The 7,585-nt window shown below is 43.7% G+C and overlaps 1 non-coding gene and 1 pseudogene across 1 annotated transcript; one reads left to right on the forward strand and one right to left on the reverse strand.

Annotated features, from left to right (window-relative positions):
• Positions 1–5,160: 5,160 nt before the first annotated feature.
• On the reverse strand, positions 5,161–5,253 carry LOC117418731 (small nucleolar RNA U3; annotated as a pseudogene).
• A 2,152-nt stretch (positions 5,254–7,405) lies between these two features.
• trnas-aga (transfer RNA serine (anticodon AGA)) lies at positions 7,406–7,487 on the forward strand. The gene has a single exon. It is a non-coding gene; the product is annotated as a tRNA-Ser (tRNA).
• The last annotated feature ends 98 nt before the right edge of the window (positions 7,488–7,585 follow it).

Genomic DNA, 7,585 nt, shown 5'->3' on the forward strand with positions numbered 1-7,585 from the left:
CCTAAATATCTCTTATTTCCTCCTGGAAATCAAACCCCTGACTCTGCAACCCAAACAAGTTTTGTAATCTTTTTTGTAACTTAACATATTTATTTTTCCTTTCCTCTGCCCTCCTCCTTCCTAGTGATATAAAATAGCCTTTTGTCCTACTCTTGATCATTTCCCACCATTCACACACCGAATCAAAACACACTTTCAACTCTTTCCACTCTGTATACCTTTTTTTAAAAGCCTGAACCAAATCCTGATTCTGTAATAATGCACAATTAAATTTCCAAAAACCTCTTCCATATTCAAAATTGTTAACCAGTTCAACAGATACCACCAAACTCTTGTGGTCTGAAAAAAAAAACAGTTTCCAATTCAACATTTTTCACATTTAAAAACTGTGAAACGAAACAAAAATCTATTCTAGAAAAGGAGGACTGTGCATTATTGAACCATGTAAAACCAGGGTCTAATGGGCAAAAGCATTTTGCTGCATCCTTCAAGTGAGCATCTTTCACTATTATTTTTAACAATTTTCCTGATTCATCTAAATTCCACTTCCTTTTATCAGCAGGTAACAATCCACAATTAAAATCTCCCGCCACTATTAGAGTTTTGTTGCTCACTAAAAGCAATCTTAAGTGTTCAAAAATATGTTCCCTCTCTGCACACGTTTCAGCCCCATAAATATTCACTAAACAAATTTCTGTTTCATGATACTTTATATCAACTGCTAACAAACGCCCTGGAATTATATCAGAAACAGATTTAACTTCAATATGAGGGTTTTTAAACAGAATCCCCAACCCTGCAGCCTTTTCTACATTTGATCCCGCCCACACAGATATCCCAACATTCCATTCCTTCTTTAAATTTGCATAATCATTTGAAAAGGAAATACTGCACTCTTGTAAAAATATAATATCGGCACTAATAGATTTAAGGTAACCAAAAACACTCTTTCTCTTATCAGTCCCTTTAATACCTCTAACATTTACAGAACATAAATTCAATATCATCATTGTATAAACACGAATGACAGAAAAAAACCCAAACTTAATCATTTGTTTGTCCCTTTTTTCCCCCTTCTTTTTCTCTCCCACGTTATGCCACTGATAGTCTCCTCTTGTGTTCTCAATATTATCCTTGTCGTTGATTGTATTGTTATCAACTCCTTTATCTTTGTATTTGTTTGTGGCAGCCATCTTGTCTTTGTCTTTGTCTTTGTCTTTGTCTTTGTCTTTGTCTTTGTTTGTGGCAGCCATCTTGTCTTTGTCTTTGTCTTTGTTTGTGGCAGCCATCTTGTCTTTGTCTTTGTTTGTGGCAGCCATCTTGTCTTTGTCTTTGCCTATGGTAGCCACCTTTTCATTGTTATCTGACTCACCCTCTGCTACAACTGCTGGTTTCAAAAATACAGACACAGCAGAGAATGTCTGCACATCTCCCTCCTCCAGAAATGTAGAGCCCTGGAAATCAGTTCTTTCAATTTCCAGCCCCCGAGTTGGAGTGTCTGGACTACTAATCACAGCCAGGCACTTTTCTTGCTTCCCAATATGTGCAAGTAAATGCTCTCTTTCCTGATCGTGCACAACATCAGGGGCAATATTAACCCCCCAGACTTTCTTTTTTGTTTTAGCCACAGCCTATTCTTCAGGCTTCCGTTTACCAGTCAGCTGTATTATCTCCATTTCATTATCACTGTTATCCTCCTCTGCAGAGACATCAGGCTCATTTTCCGAAAACTCTGAGCTATACAGGTCCTCTTTAAGACTCCTGTCTTCATCCTGCTGTTCCTCTGTTCTCTCTTTGCTGGCTTCCTCCTCCCTTTCAACATCCTGCTGTTGTGTTACTCTCTGTCCTTTAACTATATTGGTATACAACTCTGGGCAAGTTTTGAAAACATGGCCCTCTTCCCCACTGTGGCAAAGTGCCCCACCCCTGTGTGCATTTGTGTGCTCTGTGTTGTATATATGCATGCGTATGTTAATGTTGGTGTATAGATTGGTACACGGGATATAAACAGGTCTGTGTTTCACGTGTGTTTAAATTGTATATTTGTATTTAGGCACGGGATTGCACATCACGCACGTGCATTTAAAATATAATATGCGAGCACGGGGTTGCACAGAATTAATTCACGTGCTGGGATTCAAGTGAATAATGAATTAGTAATTGAATCCCAGCACAATAGTATATATAGACGCACATTTCTTGCACTCAGGGTTAGGTGTTCGGAAGAGGAGAACGGGTGAGAGAGAGAGGAGAGTTAAAATCATTAAAAGTAAAGTGTTTTGTTTGTACTCACCGTGTTTGTTCGTCTGTCCTGCACCGTCTGTTTAGTGTTTAGTCGTTTTGTATGTCTGTTTATTTTGACGCAAGTGCCGTGTCCTGTGTTTTTGTGCTGTTTGAAACCTTTTATTTGTTAATAAACGCTGAGTGCAGCCATTGCACTCAGCTCATCATCACCACCGTCTGTGTATTCCTTTTCTGGTCTGACGCCACCCACTCTGGCCGTCTTTGTGACACGTGGTGTCATCGTGGGATAGCCGCGCCTCCAAGCGTCAGACCAGGAGGGGTTTTGTTAAAAAAAAAAAAAAAAAAAAAAATATATATATATATATATATAATGGCAGAAGACGCCACAAAATGGCGGGACTGGTTCCTGGAGAATGCTGGGCTGGAGGCCCAGGCTCTGCCCATAGTCGTTCGGGCCCTGTGGATGATGGACAGTGAGAGATGGGAGGCCTATCAGCAGGAACACACCCCAAACACCTTGGAGGAAGGTGTGGAGTTTCTCCTCAGCTACCTGGAGGCAACGATAAACGGAACAGCAGCCCAGGTAGCAGGACCACCAGCAGAGGAGTACCTGCTGTCCCCATCTCCACCAGCAGAGGGTGAATGCCTGCTGGTTTTGCCTCCACAGCCCAAGCGGGAGACAGATAAAGAGGTGAAGGACAGGGAGGAGGAGTGCCGCCTAAGGGCCAGGCATCCACGGCGATGTAACAAGCCATCGTCGGGGTGCCTCCTCTGCGACCAGGATCACCTGTTCGGCGCGCACATGCCCAGCCGCCACAGCAGAGGGAGCCAGCACCGCCAGGAGCAGAGGAGCTGGAGCTGCCTCTGCCTCCACCACCACCAGGAGCAGAGGAGCTGGAGCTGTCTCTGCCTCCACCACCACCAGGAGCAAAGGAGCTGGAGCTGCCTCTGCCTCCACCACCGCCAGGAGCAGAGGAGCTGGAGCTGCCTCTCCCTCCACCACCGCCAGGAGCAGAGGAGCTGGAGCTGCCTCTGCCTCCACCACTGCCAGGAGCAGAGGAGCTGGAGCTGCCTCTGCCTCCACCACCGCCAGGAGCAGAGGAGCTGGAGCTGCCTCTGCCTCCACCACCGCCAGGAGCAGAGGAGCTGGAGCTGCCTCTGTTTCCGCCACCGCCCGGAGCAGAGGAGCAGGAGCTGCCTCTGCTGCCCGTACCTCCACAGGGAGTACGGTGGCCGGAGCCCCAGAAAGGGGAGCTGCCGGCCACGAAGAAGGGGGACGAGGTCTGGAGACCACTTTCCCCAGCAGCAGTTTCGCTGCAGGAGTTCTTGTGGCCGGAGCCCCACAGGAGGGAGCTGCCGGCTACGAAGAAGGGGGAGGTCGGGGGACCACCTGCCCCCGCAGCTTTTTCGCTGCAGGACGGGACCAGCATGCTGTCAGCCGTGCCACTACCGGCAGGGGAGCTGACAGCATTTCCAGCCATGGGCCCACTGAAGCCTCCCTTCCCAGCCCGAGACTTTGTCCTGGACTGCTGGGTTTTTAAGGGGGGAGGTGGCCGTTGAGGCCATGTGTGCTGCGCACAAGGGGGGGTATATGTGGCAAAGTGCCCCGCCCCTGTGTGCATTTGTGTGTTCTGTGTTGTATATATGCATGCGTATGTTAATGTTGGTGTATAGATTGGTACACGGGATATAAACAGGTCTGTGTTTCACGTGTGTTTAAATTGTATATTTGTATTTAGGCACGGGATTGCACATCACGCACGTGCATTTAAAATATAATATGCGAGCACGGGGTTGCACAGAATTAATTCACGTGCTGGGATTCAAGTGAATAATGAATTAGTAATTGAATCCCAGCACAATAGTATATATAGACGCACATTTCTTGCACTCAGGGTTAGGTGTTCGGAAGAGGAGAACGGGTGAGAGAGAGAGGAGAGTTAAAATCATTAAAAGTAAAGTGTTTTGTTTGTACTCACCGTGTTTGTTCGTCTGTCCTGCACCGTCTGTTTAGTGTTTAGTCGTTTTGTATGTCTGTTTATTTTGGCGCAAGTGCCGTGTCCTGTGTTTTTGTGCTGTTTGAAACCTTTTATTTGTTAATAAACGCTGAGTGCAGCCATTGCACTCAGCTCATCATCACCATCGTCTGTGTATTCCTTTTCTGGTCTGACGCCACCCACTCTGGCCGTCTTTGTGACACCCACACAGATTGCAGTGTTTCTCCTCATGGCAGAGAGCAGTTACATGCGGCCCTCCACAGTTCTTGCATTTAGTTAAAGAACAACTCACAGCCAGGTGTCCCAGTTGTCCACAGTTACGACACAGCTTCGGCATCCCATTGTATACAACAAACCCACGAGCTGCCCCCAAAGTCACATTACTGGGAAGGTGACGCACCCCACCAATCCCCTCTGGATCCTTAAACAGTTGAATGAGCCACTGACGTGCTCCATTCCACACGCCATCTCTGTCCACAACTTTGCGGCTAGATGAAGTAACTTTGCAGTATCTCTTAAGCCATGTTTCCACGTCATATTCATGAACAGACTCATTATAAAACTGTATAGTCACAACTTTAATCTCCCGGTCAGACAGAGGTTCAACCAAAAAATGTTTCAGAGGAAGTTCATTCTTTCTCATTCTATATCTTTGTAAAAACTTTTCCATTTTTTCAGAATTTACAAAACTTACATCAAAGCTTGCCTCAGTTCCAGGTCTCTTGATTAAACAGTTCAGGTCTTTTGAAGTCTCCAACATTTTCTGGATAATCTTTCTACTGAAGTCAATTCTAGTTAGGTAATTCTCTTCAATTTTGCCGCACAATGTAAAACGAATTACATTGTGCCTCCGCACACCTGGTTGCATCGGCATCCCCACAGCTCCTGAAGAAAGCCCCTCCAAATCCCGGCAGAAGACTTCCTCCGAAGCAGGAATGCTTTATACTCTCTAGATAGTTTAGCAATTCTGTTGAAAACAAACTGCAGAAATGATCCCTGAAAGTATTGTTTTATGGGCAAGTGGCCGACCGTCTCCCTCCAACTCTGAGTGGCACCGGTAGCTGTGCCGCTGACAAATTAACAGGAGCTTTCATATAATGCAATTGCTGTTGCCCAGTGAGGTGTTACAACAACATTTCAAACTCATTCCAGACTGCAGGCGGTTAAAAGCTAAATTGGGTTCAAGTTTCTCGTATGATTTAAAAAGTAGGAGCCAGTTGCCTCATTTGCATTGTCTGCCTTCCTCCTTTGCACTGTGAAGTCTATCAGATTTGTGCTTAAAATCTGAATACGATTCCCATTTGAATCGTATATATTTGGTTTCCATTTTAGCTCTATGCATACACACTGTTCTGTTGAGACTCCCAAGGTGTTATGTAATAAAACACCATAATCGGTTAGCACGTTGGGCTGTTAATCGAAATTTTGGTGTTTCAAGCCCACGCAGAGATGATGCTTTTTGCATTTCTTTATCGTATTAGAAAATGGCACTATAATACGTTTTTATTTCCTCCAATTACACTGAAGAAATTATGTGCTGTTTTTTTAATTCAAAAATTAATTAAGAAAAAATAGCCCTAGTCGTGCTGTTTGCAAAAACCCGGGATCGAAGCAGGGATCGTTACAGTCTAACGCTCTCCCAACTGAGCTATTTCAGCTTGACGCGATTTTGCTATCGAGACAGCATTCTTTTCGTCAATCGCCTTTTTGTCAAGCCAGTAAACCTGCATGTAATGAGAAACGTTCAACAGTTCGGAAACACCACAATAGAATCCAATGCCTTTGCAAATGTGTTTCCAAACTGTTAGTTTTTCTCCCAAATGCGGTTTCTCAAAAAATGGTTTTGCCTACTTTTTATTATTATTATTACTTTTTCCAGAGTAAGACCAAAAGGCAAACATCCAGGAAATAGTTAAACACTGCTACAGCGCTTGAACTGTCTCAACAAATGTTTAGCTCTAAAATGTGTACATTAAAAGTCTATTAACATCTTTAACACAATCATCTGTGTTCCAATAGCGGTTAATCCACATGGTGATCAATAAAGTAAATGCTGGCTTTGTTCACATATTCGCAAGACGTTTTCACGATTCACGCATATTCTGAACAAGCACACTAGAATATGGTAATGAAAGGACAGGAAAATAACTGCTTTATTGGCTCTGGTCTTGTATCGTCACCTTGATTACTGTCCGTAAGAAAGTGGCATTAATCAAAAACCTAATTATGTAAGGTTCCCAATGCGCAAATACGCAGCATACTTAAACTTCTTCACAATCTTAAATCTTCCCACATGAATGTCAAATACGTACTGACAAGTACGGCCCTTTCCCAGTGTAACACTCTGCTGTGTTTGAACACCAACGATGGCTTGGATATGATGTATTAAACCACGATACTATTGTTCCCACTTTCTTTATTACTACCAAATGTGCTTTTCGTGTCAGTCCTTGTGGCCTAATGGATAAGGCACTGGCTTTCTAAGCCATGGATTGTGGTTTCGAGTCCCATCTGGGGTGTGATTTTGTTATAGGAGGCTGTGTGGTCCAGTGGTTAAAGATAAAGGGCTTTTAAACAGGAGGTCCCCCGGTACACATCCCACCTCAGCCACTGACTCATTGTGTGACCCTGAGCAAGTCACTTAACCTCCTTGTGCTCCGTTTTTCGGGTGAGATGTAAATGTAAGTGACTCTACAGCTGATGCATAGTTCACACACCCTAGTCTCTGTAAGTTACCATGTATAATAAAAACGAACATAATTATGGTATGTTTTATTAGCATGAAATATTTTGTAGATCTTGTTATCTGCTAAGTCCGCTCACGCTAGCCAGAACGTGCTCGAGTGCTCTGGCAACAGCCATGAAGCAAGTCAATTTTTCAGTTCAATTAAATAACTACTTTGTTTTTGTGGATGGGGGTGTTTCTTGAAAAGATCAGTTAAATAGCTACGTATTTTGAAATAAAGATGTATTCATTATTATGAACGTTAACAAAAATTATATTGTATTTACATTTCCCACGTGTGCTTGCCTTGTACAAATCTGACAGTTTCAACAAAGACATTTGACTTTGGTTCATTAGTTAGCCTATACTGCCATCTACAGCATTACTACTGGTTTCGTTTACTTCTTTTGGATATTTTCACAAATACTCGCGCGTGCATGTAGTCGTGGCCGAGTGGTTAAGGCGATGGACTAGAAATCCATTGGGGTTTCCCCGCGCAGGTTCGAATCCTGCCGACTACGTAAGCTTTGTTTTTAATTGATTGTATGTGTTCATTGTTAATACATGTTTAAAGCTCAGGAAGTCTGAAATATTACTGGTTGTAGTTCATATCGCTTCG

Source organism: Acipenser ruthenus, unplaced genomic scaffold, assembly GCF_902713425.1.
Source record: "Acipenser ruthenus unplaced genomic scaffold, fAciRut3.2 maternal haplotype, whole genome shotgun sequence".
In the NCBI taxonomy this organism is placed as follows: domain Eukaryota; kingdom Metazoa; phylum Chordata; class Actinopteri; order Acipenseriformes; family Acipenseridae; genus Acipenser; species Acipenser ruthenus.